Here is a 24,235-nt window from a genome sequence, read left to right as displayed (position 1 = left end):
TTGGGGGAAAAAAAAAATATATGTATATATATATACATATATTTTTTTTAGAAGAACTAAATGGACATGTTTACACCTCATTTTAAATTAATATCAACATGAAAATAGGACAGGCTCCAGTGGTAATAAAATTGAATTTCAAGGTAAATAAAATAGTGTCTTTTAAAATACCCAAACAATGGCATGTTAGACTGGGGTGGCTCTAATGCCTCTGATGGTTACATAAGCAAAGCAAATTCCTGTAAATCCCTCAAAATTAAGAAGAAAACTAATCATAGCCAAGTAGACTTTCCTAAATTATGCAATCACTTAGGCTATAGATAGTCAAATAGTTTCCTGACTTTGTTTCCCTGTCTTCTTTATAAAAACCAAGATCCTTTCGGTGGAGCACTAGTAACCAACTCGTTTGACACTGCTAATGTAAATCCATGATAGCGCAAATAAACTCTTCAAAAATTAAATTCATCCTTTAAGATCTGTTTGTGAGCACTTACATGTTTTCACTATGTTAAAAAAAGGAAAACTTTTTATTTCTCTGGCAAATTTCCCAATTCGGGGTATAATTCTCTGCTATTTCCCTTGGGTCTAGTAATGAGCCTAGCTCATTTCATAATCAGCAATCCTAGGGAATTAGGGCAAGGAAAAATAAAAGGGAGCAGCAGTAGATTTAATATTTTTAGCTTGTAACATTTCATGAAATGAAAAGGAAAACACCTTACCTGTTGTCTCCTCTACTCAACTATTTGATAAATGCAGCGCTACTTCACTACTGATGTCAGATGTGTGGAGTTTTCACACAATAAGCAATTCTGCGACCCCGGCTGTGGGGTCCTACAAATGTCACACCATCTGCCTGGAGGAAACAACGGATTAAGGCTCAGTCCCAAAGGCACCTCCTCTGTCCACTTCAGATGCCAACAGTGAGTCCAGATTATCCCCTGTGCCTCCGACTAACTTCCTATAAACCAGAGTTCCTACGTGCCCCTGCTGTGTTCAACTAATTTGCTTGAGGGGCTAACAGAATTCAGGAAAACAGTGTGCTCACTAAAATACTGGTTTCCTACAAATGATATTAAAGGATAAAAACCAACTTCCAAAGAGAAACAGAAGGTAAGGTCCAGAAGGAACTGGTGCTTGTGTTATTAGATTGAACTGGCCTTTTTAACACCTGAGAATGACCCAGAAAGCAAAGCAATCTTCTTGAGAAAGAATCAAAAGGAGAAGAAGAATAATTGAACAGAGAGGGTTTTAAAAGTCAACTTCAAACTAATTAAATAGTTTTTTTAAAACATATTCAATAACAAACAGAACAGGTATATGTATGATGAATGCCTTAAAAGCAGGCATATGAATAAATCAAATGAGCCATATTCAAACCAGTATAATAAAATCAGAATTCAGCCACATTTTTGTTAAATTCTCCTTCATTCATCTTCCTGTGAACTTGCAATTATATTGGAAATCTAGATTTACATCCTACTCTTTTACTTAACATTAACATAAGACATTTCTATGTATGATTAAATCTTATTTATATTATTTCTCATAGTGGATCACTCCAGAATATTAAATAAATCTACTGCTGCTGCTGCTGCTAAGTCGCTTCAGTCGTGTCCGACTCCGTGCGACCCCATAGACGGCAACCTACCAGGCTCCCCTGTCCCTGGGATTCTCCAGGCAAGAACACTGGAGTGGGTTGCCATTTCCTTCTCCAGTGCATGAAAGTGAAAAGTGAAAGTGAAGTTGCTCAGTGGTGCCCGACCCTCAGTGACCCCATGGACTGCAGCCTACCAGGTTCTTCTATCCATGGGATTTTCCAGGCAAGAGTACTGGAGTCGGGTGCCATTGCCTTCTCCAATAAATGTATTATACATTAGCAAATCACACTTACATTTTGAAATATTTAATTTTTTTCCTATATTTTCAAAATAGATGATACTGCATTAAACATATTTATAGATGGGAGCTGTTTAAAATTTATTTTTAATTATTTATTTGGATAGATTCCCAGAATATGTTTCAAATTTTAATACAAATATGCAAATTCTTTTATTATTTTCCATAAGGATTATATTAATTTACGCTGTCATAATCAGTGTGGCAAGTACATATTTCTGTATTGCTGATAACATATTTTTTGAGAAATTGTGAAGATCTAGTTAGATTTCATTCCAAGAAGAATTTAAAGGGATATCTGTTAATTAGTAATCAAATATCAGATAGCATTATGACATGGAATAAATACCTAGATCTCCCCTGCATGTAAAGATATATAAATGTCTATACAAAGGGAGAAATTCTAATCTCCACTTTTCAAAGAATATATTTTCTGATACTGGCCTCAATAGTATCTATATTCTGATTCACAACCTGATATTTACTATTGGGTCTTTAATATCTCAGGATTACTGGTTATCTTTCGGAAAACAAAGTTATCATTCAAAGAGTAGAAAGAAAATAAAATAATAGGGTTCTCATTTAACTTTACAGTTTTAAAAAATTGGGCTACAGTAAAGCCCTAAACTGAGCTTCCCAGGTGGCACGGTGATAAAGAATAGTCCTACCAATGCAGGAGACACAAGAGATGTGTTTCCAATTCTTGGGTAGGGAAGATTACCTGGAGAAAGAAATGGCAACCCTCTCGAGTATTCTTGTGTACAAAATTCCATGGACAGAGGAACCTGGTGGGCTGCAGTCCAGGGGGTTGCGAAGAATCAGACACAACTGAGCAAACATGCACACACACACACACACACACACACACACTCACACACTCACACAAGCCCTAAGTTATGCATCTGCTGCTGCTGCTGCTAAGTCGCTTCAGTCGTGTCTGACTCTGTGTGACCCCATAGATGGCAGCCTGCCAGGCTCCCCTGTCCCTGGGATTCTCCAGGCAAGAACATTGGAGTGGGTTGCCATTTCCTTCTCCAGTGCATGAAAGTGAAAAGTGAAAGTGAAGTTGCTCAGTCGTGTCCGGCTCTTATCGACCCCATGGACTGCAGCCTACCAGGCTCCTCCATCCATGGGATTTTCCAGGTAAGAGTACTGGAGTGGGTTGTCATTGCCTTCTCCGAAGTTACACATTAACCACTTGTAAATATCAGTATAACTAGAACCAGCAGTTTTTCCCCTCTCTCTCTAATGAGTAGCTGTTCTGCAAATATTACTCATAAAAATACTTTATAGGACGGAGTAAAATCAGTTCCAGTTTTAGGTTATCTAATTTCATGGTTAAAAAAATTAGAGTATGTATTGCAGTTTTCTCTTTAATCTGATACACGATGCCTGCAAATCAAAATGGATTCTTTCTAATTTCAACTTAAATTGGTGAAAATATAAAATGAAGGACTGAGAAAGAAAAGACGGAAAATAGGCAGGAAACAAAATTGCAGGAATCATATAGGTTCTTTTCTTAAAATTGTGTACCTTGTAATTGTATTCCCAAGCATCAGTCTTAAACTTTGAGTTCCTTGCTATTAAATTAGCTCTCCCTTTCACCCTCAAGTTTAAAGAACAGAAAATGAAGTGCATCATGTGGACTTCAAGCTGTAATTTCCTTTAAAGTTGTTAAAGTCATAAACTGTAAGTGGGAACCGAAAGTCAAAATTACAACCTTTCTAATATCCCAACCAGGCATGCTTTACTTTTATATAATGGAGGTTTCCGCCAACTCCACCAACACCAAATTTGCACACAATTGCCGTTAAAAATAACTTTTTTCCCATTTTATATAAAGAAAAAGGCAAGAACACCACTGAGTTTAAAACTGTTGCCGCTTTTAATAAAGTGTTTCAGGCATTTTCAATAAATAAAACAAAAAATAAATCAATAGCAAAGAAAAGATAACCATTTAAAGAAATAGCTCACTTACCTCACTTGAGATGGTGTAAGTCTAATATGTTTATTAATTATTTTTGCTTCAGTAGAAGTTTTTGTAAATGACAGTAACAGCAGAAATAAGGTGACAACTTTCAAATAATTTCACTACAAAACTGTTATGAGCGTCAACTACTTCCTAAAGATGACAATGCTTTTTGCATCATGATTGTACAAAATATTTTTAAAACAATAGTAATATTCTGTCACCCAAAATGCTATGCTTTACTTAATATTCTAATATATATTCCCCCAAACTGGACTACATAAGGTAACACATGAAAGGGAAACTGGAAACAAGGGTATTTTAAGTCACTCAAGTACACATTACAGCTATATTTGGGGAATGGATACAGTGATTCAAGAGCATCTTATATTTTTTAAAAGTGATGAAAAAAGGACATTGGAGAACACCTCTAGTTAAGGGGTTGGCATAAGTAAAAAATGGACACCCCAAATCATATCAAAATAGAATACGACACATGATATAAGAAAGAGTTATGCAAATGTTGGGATGCATAGATATCCACCCAAGAAGAATGAAAATACGTATCACAAATATTAATACATGAAAATTCATAATAGAACTCACTGTAGCAAAAATGTGGAATGTCCATCAATCAGTAAATGGATAAACACAATGATGTGCCTGTACACTCGGATATTTTCAGTAATAAAAAGAGCGAAATCCTAGTATATGCTCCTACTTGATAAATCTCCCCGAAAACACATCAGTGAAAAAACCCAGCTGTAAAACCTCACTTACTATATGAAGTGGTCAATTTATAGAAAATGTTCAGAAAAGGCAAATGCATATGAGAAGAAAGGAGGCTGGTGTTTGCCCAGGACCAGGGGCGGGAACAGAGTGTGTGCTAATAATTTCCTTTTGGAGTGACAGAGAGGTTCTATAGCTAGACAGTGCTGTTGCCTAGCAACACCCTGAACTTCTCAAAAATCGTTGAATTGTGCACATAGAATAAGTCAACAATGTGATACGTGCGTTATAATCAATAAAGTGGAAATATGTTTGGTTAGGATTCAAAAGATGAAATCGCGGTTATAGGAAGATCTCATAGAAGAGGATATATTTGGAAGTATTTTAAAGCTTAATGTGATTTTATTTTATTTATATATGTCATACAGGTCTACATAGAAAAAAGAACAAAGGTATCATAAGTAAAAATAATATTTGAATTTGAATTAAACATTAATACAATATGAAGGCATATTAAGTAAGCATAAGGAGAGAAGCAAATAAAACACACTCAGAAATTTCTAAGTTTTAGTTATAAAACACTGACTTGGATAATGAAACCCTCAGTACAACTTGAGACATCAGAAAGAAACATAATTCTCATTATTCCAGCCATGCAGGACTTGGTAATGTGAAATTCACTTGTACAAGTGGAGAGGAGGATGGGGTGGAGGAATCTGAGCAAGAGGAGAGAAGCTAGAATTTATGAGCATGCATAGAAACAGCTCATTAACAGCAGTCAGAGTTTACTAAGCTCTTTATTGCTAAATGCCTTCTGTACTGTATCTCAATTTAATCCGGACAATTCTATTAGTTATATACCATTATCACATTCATTCTACAAATGAAGAAACTGATTCAACAACAGTTACATGACTTCAAAATTCACAAATGCTGGTGTGTAAGACCTGAGAATTAAACTTAGGCAGACATCCCAATTGCTGTTGTTAGTTAGTTGCTAAGTCATGTCAGAGTTTTTGGGTCTCCAAGCACTGTAAATTTGCAAGGCTCCTCTGTCCATGGGTGGAGGAGCATGCTGGGCTACAGTTCACGGGGTCCCATGGACAGAAGAGAGTGGTAGGCTACAGTCCATGGGGTCGCAAAGAGTCAGACGCGACTGAGAGACTTCACTTTCTTTCACTTCCTGTCCATGAGATTTTCCAGGCAAGGATTCTGGGGTGGATAGCCATTTTCTTCTCCAAGAGACCTTCCCAACCCAGGGATCGAACCCGTGTGATTGGCAGGTAGATTCTTTACCTCTGAGCCATCAAGGAAGCCCAGACACTTCAATACTTTACACCTACCTATTCAACAGCACTGCTCCTTGGACTTAATTAATCAAGACGTTCTTTCAAGTAGTGAGGCCATGACCACCCTCCAACATGATTTCTGCTGCCCTACAGCAGCAAATTTTATTGATTCCATCTACATTGTTTTCACAGACCTAGGATGATTTTCACTGCAGGTGGTGAAATTAGAAGATGACTGCTTCTTGACAGGAAAGCTGTAACAAACGTAGACAGTATGTTAAAAAGAAAAGACATCAGTTTGCCGACAAAGTCCATATAGTCAACCCTACACTCTTTCCAGTACTCACATACAGTTGTGAGAGCTGGAACACAAAGAAGGAAGAGAAGCAAAGAATTGATGCTTTTGAACTGTGGTGCTGAGAATCCCTTGGACAGCAAAGAGATCAAACCAGTCAATCCTAAAGGCAATCAGCCCTGAATACTCATTGGAAGGTCTAATGTTGAAGCTGAAGCTGCAATATTTCGGCCACCTGAAGAGAACAGCTGACTCAAAGGAAAAGACGCTAGTGTTGGGAAAGATTGAAAGCTGAAGGAAAAGTGGCTGACAGAGAATGCAATGGACTGATGCCATGGACACGAACTTAGGCAAACACCAGGAGATGATGGGGGAGAGGGAGGCCTGGGGTGCTGCAGTCCATGGGGGTCACAAAGAGTTGGACACAACTTGGCAACTTAGCAACAACAACCATGATTTTCAACATTTTTCTACCTAAACCCCCTTATCCAGAATCTCCACTCTTTACTTTCAGCCTTTTCTCAACTCACCTGTGATTTAGTCCCAAACTAAACTAGCCCCTGCTCAGTGACCCCACCATCACTGGTATCTGCTTACCTAGATTCTTGGAAAATAGTTCACTATGTAAATCTCACTTTGTAGGGAATATGTCTCATCATATATAATTGGCTTAGATGCATTCTTTCACATTCTAACCCAGATATCAAGAAGCTCAGAATAGTCACTTGATTTTGTAAACAGTTTAATTAGCAGACATTCTACCCTTTATTTGCCACTTCTAAAAGTCACTACTATAGGTATTTAAGGGTACCCCATTTTTTTTAGGATCATTCATCCTGAACCCCCTATCAGCACAGGAACCTCTTCCTTCCTGAAACAGTAACATTAGGAGAGATGTAGTTAGAATTTCTGTGGCTTTTTTTCTAACTTAGCAGGGAATAATATTTTAAAACAGGAATAAGATGTGACCGTTTAAATACAGCTGATGGTCTTAGCTCCTCTGAGAAACTCCCCAATGAAAAAAATAAGAAATCTTAAATGCATAAACATGCAAACAGAAAGAGAACAGAGACTGTGACAGCAGTAAATGAGAAATATCAAGTTTTCTGAGGATGGAAGTCAAACCTAAGAATAATGTTATTTGACTTAATGCTGCTGCTGCTGCTGCTGAGTCACTTCAGTCGTGTCCGACTCTGTGCGACCCCATAGATGGCAGCCCATGAGGCTTCCCTGTCCCAGGGATTCTCCAGGCAAGAACACTGGAGTGGGTTGCCATTTCCTTCTCCAATGCACGAAAGTGAAAAGTCAAAGTGAAGTCACTCAGTTGTGTCCGACTCTTAGCGACCTCATGGACTGCAGCCCACCAGGCTCCTCCATCCATGGGATTTTCCAGGCAAGAGTACTGGAGTGGGGTGCCATTGCCTTCTTCGTATTTGACTTAATAGAGAAGAGGAAATTGGAATCAGTGTGTGCAGAGGCATGTTGACTCAGAGAATCAAAGAACGTTTGTGAGCCCTGAAGACCCAGTACAAGCAACTATAGAAGAGATTGGTAGAACAGAAAACGTAGAAATGAGTTCAAGGATGTGCCATGAACTATTGCTCAAGTCTCCCCAACACACAATAACTTCAGAAATTAGGTGGGTACTTCTTGCCCACCCACCCTAGGCAAGACACTAGTTTTGTTTTTGTTTGTTTTGGTGGAGAAATAAAACCTAAGAGGATAGGCACTTGGACGCACTGAATGTAAGAAAGCAGATGTCAGAATGGAAGAGAAGAAAAGGGGGATTGAATGAGTCAGCGCCCTGAATGGGGAGTTATTCTTCCAATGTCTTCTCTCATTCAGAGAAATCCAGGCAGATAACAAAAGCATTTTCCTCTGAAAAAAATGGAAAAGCCTCCAAGAAAGAGCAAAACAGGATGACAAACTTTTGAGAGATCTGCAAATCACAGAAGACCCTATCTATCTGTGTATCATCATTCAGGGGAGGAGGATAACATACCTAGCTAAACATGAATAAAGCATGTTAAAAACAAAACCTTTTCAGACAGAAAACATTTCTTTGTAATTTAACCCAGATATCTTTTCTTAAAAAGTTTCTAAAGGTTCTGGTTCTGAAAAATGAGTCAAACCAATAAACAAGAAGATATGTTATTCGGGGAATATGCAAGATTGCTAACTGAAATACCGAGATGAGCATTTGTGCATGGGCTCCACAGGTGGGGCGGCAGAAAAGACTCTACCTGCTAACGCAGGAGATGCAAGAGACCTGGGTTCGGTCCCTGGTCAAGAAGGTCCCCTGGAGGAGGAAATGGCAATTCTCTCCAGTATTTCTTGCCTGAAAAATCCCATGGACAAAGGAGCCTGGGGAGCTACAATCTACGGGCTCGCAAAGACTGAGAAAATAAGCAAGCATGCAAGCAAGTGTGCAGTTCAACCAATAAGCATCCAATCCCCATCGGAGCAGGAGAATAAGGTGTTAGAGAGGAAGTTCTCCCAACAAAAAGGGTGGATGAAGGGAGGAAGAGACAGTGTGTGTGTGTGTGTGTATGTGTGTGTGTGTGTGTGAGAGAGAGAGAGAGAGAAAGAGAGACAGATACTCTAAGGTGTATCAAAATATTTCTCACCAAATCTAAACTTTCAAAGGCATCCATTGTCTTCCTGTTGGGATCCATATTGGCAATCTTTTTCTTCCTGAAAAAAAAAAAAGTTATTTCTCTGTTTCATATCAGTGCCTTAATCATATTAACACAAACAAAAGAAAATTAATCTTTTATTAAAGGCAAATCCATGCACCTAGACAACAGATAGTTTAATTCAAAGGGGAAATTGTTATTTTGCACTATTTGTTTTGTCTCTGAAAGCAAACACAAATATTGTTGCCATGACAACATCCATGCTTCTGATTTATTTATTGTTTGCTTCTTAGTAAATACTGTAAAATGAGTGCAGTGTCTGGATTTATATCTCCAAAGAGTAATAAACAAAAGATAATTAACAGGTAATCATTTCTACCTGCTGAACTCTATTTTGAGGAGATTTGATTAATTAACAGCAAAGATCTGTCATCATTAATTCCAGAGTCTTTTATTTCTTCCTTATCAAAACATGGAAATACCATTAACATTAGTTTGGAGCAGAGTCTCCTGTCCATTTTCTGGGTCATTGCTTGTGAACTCATTACCCACATAATTGTAAAATATGGCTACCGTTAATCAATGTGAAAATATGATTTTCCATTTAAAAGTTAATAATAATTTTGAAAAATGAAAAACTATATTTGGAAAAAGATAAAAAATTGCATTCTTGGTAATTATGCCAAATGTTTGACATCATTCAAAGATGGGAATATTTTTGTTAAAATCAAATTTATGTTTTAATTTCTTTGGATAGAAAGCTATTAACTGATGGATCTACTTGTGTCTCAATAGACTTTTAATCTTGTTTATTTTATTATAAGAAGTGTGCAAGACAGTCCTTTAGGTTAACTGGATCTGGAATTCTTCCTGATTTGAGGTAGTCAAGAAATGAATAGCTCCATCCTTTGGCTCTCTTTCTGTCCTCTCAGATTAATGCATTGCAAACCTGTGTGAACTTTCTGATCAGAGCATACAACTGGGAAATTTCCCATTTTTGATCTTCGTTATGTATGGTAGGCAATAAACAGGCCAGCATGAATGTTGAAGCAAAAATGCAAAGGATTCTTTTTTCTGAGAAAAAATTATGAACCTACTGGCAGAACAGCCCAACTGTGAGTGTTTAGGAAATCTCTTAAACTTCATAAATTCAAATTGACAATCAATCTCACAAATGCTATGTGCATCAAGCTGAAGAAATTCATTATTCTTTCCGTTTGATTTGAAGAAAACAATCATATCCTGAGAAAGTATAAAGTAATGAACATTTACATTTCTGAAAGCTTAATTTCCTCACTTTGGGATTCAGAGCATGAAATTTGCCTTTACCATTATGAGTGCTGGCTGGAGGAGAGAAGACAGATGTCTCCAGTACTTCCTATGGCTTATTTCCTATATTGTATCAGAAGTCTTGCTCCTCTTGTCATAAGCATGCCATTTCTATGTGGATTTAGCTAGCCTCTGGGAGGGTGGTTTGGGAGATTGAGAAGGAACCCATAGTTCAGGTTAGTTTCTAAATGCAATCTCAAACAACCATGAGACTGTAATTCAAAAACATTAAAAATATCAAAAACAGTTCATATGTGTATGACTACCCTCCTTCATAATCTCTTTTTGGTGGAAGATTGTCAATTACCCCACCTCCAGTTTTTGTTTGTTTGTTTGTTTGTTTTTAACCATCTTAGCCATTTTTAAGTGTGCATTTCAGTACTGTTAAGCATATTCAAATTATTGTGAGATAGAGCTCCAGACATTCTCACCTTATATATCTAAACTTATAGCCACTAGCACTCCCCTCCCCCCTCCTCTTAGCCTCTAGTAACCCGCATTTTGCTTTCTGCTTCTATGAATATGAGTACTTTAAAAAAACTCAAAGAGGTGGTATCACACAGTATTTGTATTTTTGTGATGTATTTATTTCACTTAAAATAGTGTCTCAAGGTTCATCCATGTTGTAGTTTGTGACATTCTCTCCTTTTCAAAGCTGAAAAATGTTCCACTGTGGGTATAAACCACATTTTCTGTCTTCATTCATGCATCAGTGGACATGTGGGCTGTGCCCACCTCTTGGCATTTGTGAATAGTGGTGCTAGTAACATGGGAGTACAAGTATCACTCCCCATTTTTAACTGAAAAGTGACAATTTGAGCCATCTCCAAGGAATGTCATATACTGTTTCTTTGTTTTCTCCTAAACAAGAAATGCTCAGAATTGAATAACTATTTAGATTTAATGTGATTATCCCTCAATAAAGGTGTTTACTACTGCACAATTGCACTCATCTCACACGCTAGTAAAGTAGCGCTCGAAATTCTCCAAGCCAGGCTTCAACAATACGTGAACCGTGAACTTCCGGATGTTCAAGCTGGCTTTAGAAAAGGCAGAGGAACCAGAGATCAAATTGCCAACATCCTCTGGATCATGGAAAAAGCAAGAGAGTTCCAGAAAAACATCTATTTCTGCGTTATTGACTATGCCAAAGCCTTTCACTGTGTGGATCACAATAAACTGTGAAAAATTCTGAAAGAGATGGGAATACCAGACCACCTGACCTGCCTCTTGAGAAATCTGTATGCAGGTCAGGAAGCAATAGTTAGAACTGGACATGGAACAGCAGACTGGTTCCAAATAGGAAAAGGAGTGTGTCAAGGCTGTATATTGTCACCTGCTTATTTAACTTCTATGCAGAGTACATCATGGGAAACATTGAACTGGAAGAAGCACAAGCTGGAACCAAGATTGCCGGGAGAAATATCAATAACCTCAGATATGCAGATGATACCACCCTTATGGCAGAAATTGAAGAGGAACTAAAAAGCCTCTTGATGAAAGTGAAAGAGGAGAGTGAAAAAGTTGGCCTAAAGCTCAACATTCAGAAAACGATCATGGCATCTGGTCCCATCACTTCATGGGAAATAGATAGGGAAACAGTGGAAACAGTGTCAGACTTTATTGTTTTGGCCTCCAAAATCACTGCAGATGGTGACTGCAGCCATGAAATTAAAAGACGCTTACTCCTTGGAAGAAAAGTTATGACCAACCTAGATAGCAGATTCAAAAGCAGAGACATTACTTTGCTGACTAAGGTCCGTCTAGTCAAGGCTATGGTTTTTCCAGTAGTCATGTATGGATGTGAGAGTTGGACTGTGAAGAAAGCTGAGAGCCGAAGAATTGATGCTTTTGAACTGTGGTGTTGGAGAAGACTCTTGAGAGTCCCTTGGACTGCAAGGAGATCCAACCAGTCCATTCTAAAGGAGATCAACCCTGGGATTTCTTTGGAAGGAATGATGCTAAAGCTGAAGCTCCAGTACTTTGGACACCTCATGCGAAGAGTTGACTCATTGGAAAAGACTGTGATGCTGAGAGGGATTGGGGGCAGGAGGAGAAGGGGACAACAGAGGATGAGATGGCTGGATGGCATCACTGACTCGATGGACGTGAATTTGAGCGAACTCCGGGAGTTGGTGATAGACAGGGAGGCCTGGCGTACTGCAGTTCATGGGGTCTCAAAGAGTTGAACACGACTGAGCGACTGAACTGAACTGAACTGAAAGGTTTTTACAATATTGTTACCCATATTTGCAGCATTCATACAAAAACATTTAAAATCATAGCTTAAACCGAGTGGACAAGTGATTAGCTTTGATGTTCCTAGATTTCACAGATTTCTAGTTGAAAATTTTATCTAAAACTTCCAAACAATTCCTGAACCAAAATTAACTAGTCGTTAGTCATTGAAGATCTAAGACAGATCTGTGCCTGTTCAAGATTTTAATTCCCCCCCCCTTCATTTGCAAGTCTCAGTTGTCATTTTAACGCCAAAATAAAGCATGTTAATTTTTTTTTACTGATGTCATATTCAAGATTCTGATGGTATCATATTCATCCTTTCACTGATGTCATATTTAAGAGTTTTTTTTTTTTAATTTCTGTTATTTTATGTGAAGAAGTAGAAGGAAAGAGATGAGGTGGAGTAAAGGGAGACAGGAAAAGAAGAGGAAAAGGAAGAACATAGTAATGTATAAGTAAAATGGCTTTAGTGGTTAAAATGGTAGATCTGGGGTCTGGCCACTCGGATTTGCATCCAAATGCTGCTAGCTTAGAGGTTCTTGAGCTTGGAAAAATTATTTATTTCAGTTTGTAGCTCAGTTTCCCAATATGAAAAACAAGTTAATTACCTACTTTTTGAGATTTCTGTGAAAATTGTATGGATTATTTCCATACAAGCGTCTCAGCACAGAGTCTGGCATATAACAAAGTCTCAGGACATAACTCTTAGCTCTTAAATAATGACTCCATGGTTCTTATAACTGACTTTCGTTAGGTTTAAATCTAAACCAAACCCAATTCAAAATTGTGCTTATTCCATAAGAAAACAAACCATCCAATGTTAATGCACTTTGTTCCTCTGGAATTTGGGCCCAAGATGAAGCAATTTTAATTTAAGGGGTGACATTTTAAACTCATAACTTAATTTAAATTCAGTTCTCAAGGTGCCTGGATGACACATCTGGAAAAAATGGAGTTCTTTGGCACAAAAAGTCATTTCACATACAGTAATGTCTGATTTGTGATACTGTTGTTTGGCTTCACAGTTGATCGTGTGATAGAACAGTCCAGATGTGTGACAAGCCCTATGTCCAACGTGGTCTTGCTAATGCATACAGTAATGGAGCAAGTCCTGGTGATGTTATCAATAGCCAGAGCAGAAGACTGACGCAGTGCAGATGGTGGATCGCATTGTGTGTTTACAGTCTATGACCACAGGACATGTGTGTCTCGCAGCTGTGTTCTGTGGGCTTTTGATAATGGTTTAGAAAGGTCTGTGTGAATAATTTAAGCAGAAGTTATCCAAATCTACTGAGTGCACCTACATCTGAGTTTGAAAATTGAATCTGAACTGGGAAACATTTTCAATAGGAAAATGACAATGGAACTTTGGGAGCAGGTTAAATGTCAGGTATCACTGGACTTGCCTAATTAAGTCCTAAAAGTACAAATTAAGGACTTTTGATCTCCTGCTTCAAAATCCAGAGTTGCTACTTACAGAATATGCAAACGTGGGAGTTTTACTTGAATTTTTTATATTTCAGTTTTCACATTTGTTAAAAAAGGGTAATATTAATCATCTTTTTTATAAGTAAGTCTCTTAAAATAATGCCTGGTACATGAGAAGCCCCAGTTGATAACAAGAACAGATGCAAAATACATACAGAGTACACAGAAATAAGAAGGAAGGACAAACTCAGACCCTACACTCTAGTGTGTACCAAGAAGTTGGCATCTTCTAAAATAAGACCTTTATTTTAAGATTTTTTTTGTCATGTGGATCATTTTTAAAGTCTTTATTTAATTTGTTACAATATTGTTTCCGTTTTATGTTTTGGAATTTTGGCCATGATTCATGTGGGATCTTAGCCAAGGATGGACTCCTGTATTAGAAGGTAAAGTCTTAACCACTGGATAGCATAGGATTGTATCTGACCCAGTTTCCCTCCCACCAAATCAGGGTTATGTTATAACTTCCAGGGGCCTCTTTCACCAAAACATGATTTAAAAATATATTTTATGCTTGTGTTGGTATAAAGACAAATATATTTCAATATTTTTGACCTGAATGTCCAAGGTTTTTTTCCCTGTTTTTTTTTTTTTTTTCCTATAAGATGTTCATTGGCCCCTAAAAGCACCATGGGTCAAAGGCACTGTGCCTAGTGGAGATCAGTCTTACACCAAACACCATTACTTCGACTCTAATGGTAAAAATCTGAAAGATTAAGGAACTTAATGCAGACTTACATACTTAACAAGTGGCAGAACAGGGATTTAAACTCAAGTTTAACAGCAAAGATCATATTCTTCTTCCCTCCTGACCTGACCTTCGCAAGCGGCACATCAGAAATGGCCCACGTTTTCCTACGCCATTGTCCCTCCTCTTTCACTCAGGGCAAGCTTCTCCCTGTTGACTTTCTTTTGGTAGTGTCCCTCTTCCCTCTTCCCGTCTCTGAATTTGCCCTTTAAGATCTCGCAGGATTTTTCCCTTCTTTGGAATATCAAATATTCATCCCCTTCTAGGTATTGATTGCATTAAAAACAATCCAATAGACAACCTGTCACAAAGACATTAATGGCTGCTAATGACATGTTTCCCACTGAAGAATGTTCTCATTTTAACAAAAGAATCCTGAAGTTGAAGCTTTTATGTAAAAGAGTACCTTGATAACTTGTTACTCTGTTTGGCCTGCCTTAACAAGATACCACAGACTGGGTGGCTTGAAAAACAGAAATGCATTATCTCACAGATTTGGAGGTTAGAAGGCCCAAATCAAGATGTCAATAGGGCTTATTCCTTCCAAGGCCTCTGAGCCTTGAATCTGTCACAAGGCTCTCTTCTTAGCTTGTAGAGGGCTGTCTTCCCTGTATCCCCACATATTGTTTTCCCTCTGTGTGTGTCTGTGAGTCCAAAAGTCCCCTTTTTTAAGGGGAAGTCATATTGTATTGGAACCCACCCTAATAAACTTATTTTAACTTGATTACACCTGTAAAAAACCCTGACTTCAAATAAAGGCATGTTCTGAGGTTCTGGGGTTAGGACCTCTGCATGGGGATTGTGAAGGGACACAACTCCATTCATTATAATAATATTACAGGTTGAAGTATCATGAAAGTCCAATGTGGAGAAAGTTTTGTGATTGAAATATATTTTCCAGTCTCTCTATCACTCTATTAAAAAATAATAATAATAACTCATGTCCACGAACAATGCATTCATTCAGACCAATATTTTCTTTTCCCAGTCTGCTCTAAAATTTGCCTTTTTCTGTTTCTGTTTAAATTTGTCACCGCTTCTTAAAAATAAATCAAAATGTATTAATATTATTAGGCAAAGAATAGTAATGCATCAAACCAGAACCAAACCACTTTGGCACTATTGACATTTAGGAGAGACTGTTTTGTGCCTTGTAGGATATTTAACCACACCTCTGGCCTCTGCTCACTAAATGCTAGCAACATGTCCTTCCCCCAAGTTCTGAGGACCAAAAGTGTCTCCAGATATTACAAATGTCCCCTGAGGAAAAGGGAGGCAAAATCACCTCTAGATGAGAACCACAAATGCTTAACCAAAAAGTATTGTTACTTTATTCAGTTCAGTTCAGTCGCTCAGTTGTGTCCCACTCTTTGCGACCCCATGAACTGCAGCACGCAAGGCCTCCCTGTCCATCACCAACCCCCAGAGCATACCGAAACTCATGTCCACTGAGTCGGTGATGCTAGAAAAAACCTACTAACAAATAGTAAGCAAGCATCTTGCAAGGCAATCACTTCAGTCCTGTCTGACTCTTTGTGACCCCACAGACTGTAGCCCACCAGGCTCCTCTGTCCATGGGATTCTCCAGGCAAGAATACTGGAGTGGGTTGAGTAATCATCTTAAAAGGACTTAACTGAGAACAAAGCTATAATCGCTACATATGGTAGGCTGTATATGTCAATCACAGTCTCCCAATTCCCATCACACTCCTGCCCCTACCCCATGTCCACAGGTCTGTTCTCCATGTCTGCATCTTTATTCCTGCCCTGCAAATACAGTCATCTTACCATTTTTCTAGATTCCACATATACACATTAGTATATGATATGTGGTTTTCTCTTTCTGACTTACTTCCCTCTAGTGGGAGTCTGCTGTTCAGAGCAGGGGAGCTCAGTTGCTCTGTGAGGACCTAGATGGGTGGGATGCGGGGAAGCGGAAAGGAGGTCCCAGGAGGAAGAGATACTGGGCTTCCTAGGTGGTGCTAGTGGTAAAGAACCCACTTAGCAATGCAGGAGACTTAAGAGATGGGTGCTAGGTCTCTGGGTCAGGAAGACCCTCTGGAGGAGGGCATGGCAACCCACTCCACTCTTCTTGCCTGAAAAACCCCATGGACAGAGGAGCCTGGTCGACTATAGCCCAGAGCATCATAAAGAGTTGGACATGTCTGTGGCTACGTGGCATGCAAGCGCACAGCTGATTCATTTTGTTATACAGTAGAAACTAACACAGTTCACAGGAACGATACCTGAATTTAAAAAAATAAATAAATCTACTTTTTTTTTTTTTTCTTATAAGACAAAGTGGGAGCTAAAAAGTTTGACCATCAACCTAGTGATAAATGGCAGGACAGAGAATTCATGGTAATTAAACCAAAAAAAGCTGACTGGAATTAATGATTGATAAAACAAGATGTCTCTCTTGGCGTTCCTTCTGACACTGGGAGATGAATTATGTGCCCTTTGACATCTCAATTATTTGTCAGAAACTGTGCATGTTTATAACATTGATAAACAATTTATTACAACACATTTATTTGTGTGAAGTGTCAACGAAATAGTGCCATTTTGGAATCCAAAAGACTTTCACTCATGCTTTTAGTCCCAGTCTGTCATTATTTAAGGCACACATTTATATTTGCTTGCATCCATTCATGTGTTAATTCATTAATTCACTCATTCATTCATTTGTCAAATTTTGACATACCGAGTACCAGATGCTATGCTAGACATTGTGGAAAGACAATCATAGATTACATAGATTACAAATACATTTGATAAGTGCTGTTATTGAGGAAACAAAAGATATAAAGAGATCTGAGAACTTGAAAACTAAAATGAATATCCCAATAATTGGTTCGGAGGAGGATAAGTAGAGGCTTATCTAATCTGTGTGCAGGTCAAGATTTTTTTACAATTAGGAAAAGAAAACTTTTGTTTCTGTTGAACCTGAATGAAGATGCCGATAGCTTTGGCTGTGACTGCAGCTGACTAACAGCCACAGAGAGAAGCTGTCTTAGGTGAGAAAAGCAGAATTACAGAACAGAGAGATGAAAGGACACTTGGTAATTGACAGCATCATTAGGTAACCATATATTTTTTTTTTCTGATAATTGAAGTGCAGAATCTATTTTCTGACTCTATGTCAATTATTCCTCTTTTCTCAAAAAAATTTTTTTTGCAGATTTGCTTATAATCTGCGATTAGAAGAGTTCTGCCCATCCAATACTCCATGAACAAATATAGCAATGTCAAGGGGGCATTGCCTCTGTTTTTTTTTTTTTTCCCTTTGAGCTTCTTTATTTTAATCAAATTAAATATCTCTTCTAGGTTGATGCAAAGCACAGAAAGTTTTAGATGCCCTTTGATATTGATGAGCTGTGGATTCAGCTTCTTCCTTTCTTATCCTCCATAAAAGCAGATGTCTATGAGTTCTATCCAGTTATGATTTGTTTATGAAAAACAAAGATGCAGTTTTGAGCTTGCCTGAGAGCCTCTCATGGAACCATACTGATGGCCTGACTGTTCTAATCCACACGTTCTCATTTCCATAACTCTTACACTTCAACTCATACCTCAACTCTGTCACCACAGATGCCTTAAGAACAGCTTTGAATGTTAGTCTTTGTGAGCTAAGGGATAGAAATATTGAAAAAATAAAATGAAATACAAATTATGTTGACCAGGAAAATATTGTTTCTTACACATGAAAATGCAGAGATTCCAAGTCTTTGAGGAAGTGATAATGAGAAAGGATTCCTGCTCTTTCTGTGTCTATGGGCTCTCCTTGGATAGCCATTGGACTGACCCTGGTCTAGGCAGGCCCCAGTGGGTCCTGCGTGCTACTCAGATGTTCCCTGGTCATCTGTGTTCTCATCTTCCTTCAATTCGTCTTGGGAGCCTGTGAAACTTTACTCCTGCAGTCTTCAATCAGCTTGATGAATAGCTTTCCAAATATTTCCATAACACCCCCTCTACATCAGTTTTCAGATCAGCAAACTCTGCAGATGGTTTATTTTGATCAAATATATCAGTGTAAAAGACTGCATTTGATAGAGGAAACTATGAATTTTAAATCCCTGAAAATTGTCATGCTTTTCATTGGTGGTATTCAGTGACAAAATGCAATGTAAAAGAATTAATTATTTGGCTTTGTCTTTATGGGATCTATCTATCCATCTATCCAACTTTCTGGAAGGAACAACAGGTCTCAGTCACTGCACAAGTACAATATCGACTGACCTCTATTTGCTTTGTGCCTGGCGGCACTATCTTTAATGTGTTGACAAGCAAACCACAGCAAAACCAAAGACATAAAGTGTATTTATACTTCAAAGAACTTTGAATCTGACTAAGGAAATAATAGCAAACAAAAGCATTTTTTTAAAGCATGATACTGACTCAACCTGCATGTACTGAGGGATACAGCAGTCAGAAAAAGCCTGTGAAGGAGGAAGCATTGGAACAGATGAAATGACAAATTAAAATGGACAGAAAGATTGCAAGAGAGTATTGCAAATCAGAGTGAGGAAGTGGGAACAAGGCCAAAGACTCAGACATGAGAGTAGGCACATAATAGGCACAGAGTAGTACAAGGAATGATGACGATTACACAGAATTTGCGGGTCTCTTCAGCTCAGTTCAGTTCAGCTGCTCAGTCGTGTCCGACTCTTTGCGACCCCATGAGCCACAGCGCGCCAGGCCTCCCTGTCCATCACCAACTGTCTACCTTGGATAAAGACTTTACAAGCCATTTTGCATGCTATTTTTCAGCCTGAGAATTGAAACATGTCCTTCCTTATCAGTAAACAAAGGCTGTCAGGGTCATCAGTGACTGCAGTGCGCCCTGAGGAAACTCAGGAAGGAAGATAATGCCTACCCTCTAGAGACAGTTAGACTGCAGCCACTATCTCTGGTGAGCCCTGAGAAAACTCAGGATGTGAAAATATAAGGATACTGGCCCCACATAGCTGAGGTGCATATCAAAGCGATGATTTCAGTAAGCCCAGACTCTTGCATCTTTCCATACATAGAAAAGCACTAAATTGCTTAACTTTATGTCTAGTTTTCTTAAATTAACAATAATCTTTCAATGTTCAGACTACTTGTTCTTTGTTGCACAACTTCTGTATAACCTCGATCCCTGCGTCCCATCACCTCTTCAGAGCAGAGGTTTATTTGAGATGCTGCCTCTTGGGCCAGAAGAACTGAAGTTTCTTGCCAAATAAAACATAAATCTCAAATTTGGGGCTGTGAATATTTTTTAAAGTCAATAAGCCAAATAGGTATTATTACCCATCTACTTTCCATAATAAAAGCCAGTTTTTTTTTCTTAAATGTAAATCATTATGTTCATCATAAAAGAAGTTTGACTATGTATAAACGTACTATATATATATGTGCATATGTAAATATATGATATTGCATGGTGTGTGCATAGATAAGCATATAAAATTATCTGAAATCTTGCCTTTGAGAGAATTATTAGCCTTTCATATTTTTATATGCCCCTTTTATATATTTATATACAAAATATGCAAGAGACTCTACCAAATACTTTAGTAGAATGTGTGTGAGTGTGTCTATTTTGCATAAAGCAATTTGTTGGAGGGAAGCTTTACCAAAGCTCTTTCCATCAGTTTGTAGTTGTTTTTTTCATTGCTTCTGTTGTTATTTTGGGGGAGATTAGTGCCAGACTCCCTAGTTTGTCATCTTACTGATGTCACTTGCAGTCCTCAAAACAATCTAATAGAAGAATATTACTATTTATGAAAAATATGTTTCTATTGTTATCTTTCTTATATTTATTCACACTTCTTTTACCCTAATTTTCCTGTTTTTCTGTTGATCATTTGTAGAAATATTCTTCAATCAATTTTTCACTTGTAAATGTAGATATCCTATTGCCTTTCAAACTATGAATATGTACATTCCCTTACAATCATGCCTGATCAAACATATTTATATACTATTATATGAACAAGATACTATGTATTTTTCCTACTAACTCACTAAATTTCCTCATTGATCCTATATTTAACTCAGTAGAGTAAAACGTTTAAAATTATTTTGTCATTGTGTTAACATCAGATGTGACTTTTAGAATATAATAGTTGTCTTCATTATGAAAAATATTTCATCACTCAGTGATCAGGGATGTGGTTGTAAATATGAATATACCTTATTTAAACTAATGAAAAATAACTCATGGAATCCTAAAGGAGGAGATAGAAGATCCAACAGAAGTTGTTATGATCAAATGTGCAATTTATTTTTAATGTTTAAAATTTCGTTTGGAATGTAGAATTAAAACAGCCATAAAACAATGAATTTGAGTCAGCCAAAATGAGGAGGACGAACCTAGAGCCTGTTATACAGAACGAAGTGAGACAGAAAGAAAAAAGAATAACAAATATAGTGCACGAATATGAGATCTAGACAAACGGTACTGAAGAACATATCTGCAGGCAGGAGCAGAGACTCGGACATAGACAACAGACCCGTGGACACAGTCGGGGAAGGAGAGGGAGAGAAGCAATGGAATATATACACCATCATGCGTGAAACAGACAGCTAGTGGAAGCTGCTCTATAACACAAGTTGGTCAATCCTTCTCTGTTGATGACATGGAGAGGTGAGATGTGGGTGGGAGAGAGGCTCCGGGGGAAGGGATATGTGTATAATTATAGCTGATTCACATTGTTATACAGTAGAAACTAACACAGTATTTTAAAGCAATCATTCTCCACAATTAAAAATACATTTTAAAAATTTAAAAGTAATTCATTTAAGTTATGAAGATCTTAATGACAGATAAAATAGGCAACTATTATTTGTAACAACCAACGTTTTTAGTTCCTATCTCAAATTCAGACAGCATTCCCAGAGCAAAATTTCTCCAGCTTTTTTTTTTTTCTTTAATTCTTCTCTATTAAAAAAAAAATCAGGAAGTATCCCATTTCATAAGAAAGATCCAAATAATACTGTACCTCAAAAGGGAAATGACCAGAGAAAACATTTCCTACCTCCTAAGAGGCTAATTAGACTTCATGCAAACACACCTATGTCCTCCCCAGAGGTCAGCTTTACTACTGAGGTCTTTCTACAATGATCTTCAGTAGACCATGAAGTGTCTGCCACGGAATGCCTACTTACCTGTCATTGGCATCATCTTAAAAATACATTTAAATGTTCTAGAAAGAGAACGAGAATCCCAACTAGGCAAATTTGAAATCTTAAAGAATTGCTTTCTTCTCAAGCCATCATATTTTAAATTCTACCCCGTCAGGTAAGGGGTTAGTTGCTTAGGATGAGTGATACTCAGAATTCTTACAAGGATCCATATTCATGGAAGTATATAAATATATCACTCATAAGAAACAATTAAGAACAGGTTTTAGACAGCACATGATTTCAGGCATGTAGCCCACAAAAACCAGAAATAATTTATAATCCCTATTATGTGGGTTTTAGCTATCTAAATCTTAATTTGTGGTATTTGATGATATGGGTATTTCATAAAAGAAAAATTTATAAATGTCTCTTCCTCCAAGTTAGTTCTGAATAAGTGGCTGAAATGGAGTCAAACAGCATAACTAATTTGGGGATGCATTCCCAGAGTAACTTGCGATTATATTTATTGCTCAGAAGAGAACTGGTTTCTAGAAGCTGTTAGACACTAGGCTTTGGAAACAATTATAGTAACAAATAGGACTTTCCATGTATGTCTTTCATGTCTGTCAGGGAAAAATAAGCTCTTGGGATTTTGTTTGGGGACCATTCACATCCAATACTCAGAGGAAAATAATCAGATATTTAGGGGAAAATGGATATTCAAGTGGTACCTATAATCATAAAGAACATTCTTTAGAAATATATAAAATAAAAGCAATAAAGTCTAGTTTCTTCTATTGATGACCTAAGGGGTCTTCAGGTTTTAGTAATAAAGTTCAATGTCTTGGTCCCTAGTCTGCACAAATCAAATTTTTATGTATTAACATGAGATATCTTTTGTTTAACGTTATAAGGTAATTTAGAGTGCAACATCAGTTTCTAATTTGACAGTTCTTGTTTCAAAAGAAAGCCACCTAATATCTCAGAACCTCAATATTCTCTTTGGAAAAACATAAGGATAGTGATCTTAATTGTTATATAATTGTGACAATTAAATTATGTTGATTATGTGCAATGATCCAGCATACTCCCGTCTTAAAGCTGACATTTGAAAATTTATTTCCTTGACATCCTTTCTTGTCAGATAACTCTCTAATTTCAAAAAATCTAAGGGTCTACTGAGCCGTCTCAAATTTTTGACTTTAGGTATAACCCTGAAGAGGTTGAAAAAATACCCCAAGTTCGGTGTCTTTGGCTATTATTTTATCAAAGAATTAGAGATTATATGGAGAATGGCTCAGATGGTAAAGAATCTGCCTGCAGTGGAGACCTGGGCTTGATCCCTGGGTTGGTAAGACCCCCCTGGAGAAGGGGACTCCAGTATTCTTGCCTGGAGAACCCCATGGACAGAGGAGCCTGGCAGACTACAGTCCCTGGTATTCCAGAGTGGGACACGACTGAATGACGAACACTTTCACTTTTTTCAAACCATTTCAAAAATCGATTAAGGGACAAACGGGAGTTTATTGAAAGGTCAGAGAGATTTCACAAGGACAGATCAAGTGCTGTAGGCTGGGAGGAGCTGGTCACAGCACCTGGCATGGCATTGGCTGGGAAGTTGTTGTTTATTCCTTCTGTCTCCAGACCAACTTCCTCTGCACTTTTATGGCTTGGCCTGGTGGCCCCAGTTAGTTTTATTTCCCAGGGCCTCAAATCATCAGGGGTCATGCAGAGACCACAGATAGCCAGCTACTTCTGGTCTGAATTGTCGGCTTGACTCAGACTCTCTGGGTTAAAAGTCCGTGTCTAGTTCCATTTTCCCTGGCAAATTGGTCAGATGAAGGAAGGGAACAGGGAGCAGGTAACAGAATGCCATAGACTCCTATCTCCAAGATTATGAGTCAGATTAAGGTTTCCGTGAAGAGACTTTAGAATGAGGAGAAGATGTAGGCTATTTCACGTGCATTCACCTTCTGCTAGGGTGAGACATATGCAGAGGGCTCTCAACCCCTGATTTTCCAGGAGAAATAACATGGTTGCCATTACAAATGGCAAGTCACCAAGCTTATGACCTCAGGGTATGGTGCTCAAAACATAATCAGAGATCATTGCAGGTAGTTGCTAAGGCCGTAGCTTAGTCATATTTCATCTGTCTCGCACTGTTTCTTTCTATCCAGCTCCTTGAAGCTCAGAGCTGCTTTATCTAATTCTTTCTTTGATAAATTAGTAAGTGTAAAATACAAATACCATGGTTATTAAAAATATTCACCTGAGCCTAGCTTTCTGGAGAATGGACAAAGTGAAAATGTTAGTTGCTCAATCATATCCAACTCTTTGTGACCCCATGGACTATATATAGCCCACCAGGCTCCTCTGTCATGGAAATCTCCAGGCAAGAATACTGGAGTCGGCTCTCACTCCCTTCTCCACGGGATCTTCCCAACCCAGGGACTGAACCCTGCTCTCCTGCATTGCAGGCAGATTCTTTACCGTCTGAGTCACCAG

Source organism: Oryx dammah, unplaced genomic scaffold (genome assembly GCF_014754425.2).
Source record: "Oryx dammah isolate SB20612 unplaced genomic scaffold, SCBI_Odam_1.1 HiC_scaffold_26, whole genome shotgun sequence".
NCBI classification, from domain to species: domain Eukaryota; kingdom Metazoa; phylum Chordata; class Mammalia; order Artiodactyla; family Bovidae; genus Oryx; species Oryx dammah.
Note: the sequence above shows the minus strand (reverse complement) of the source record.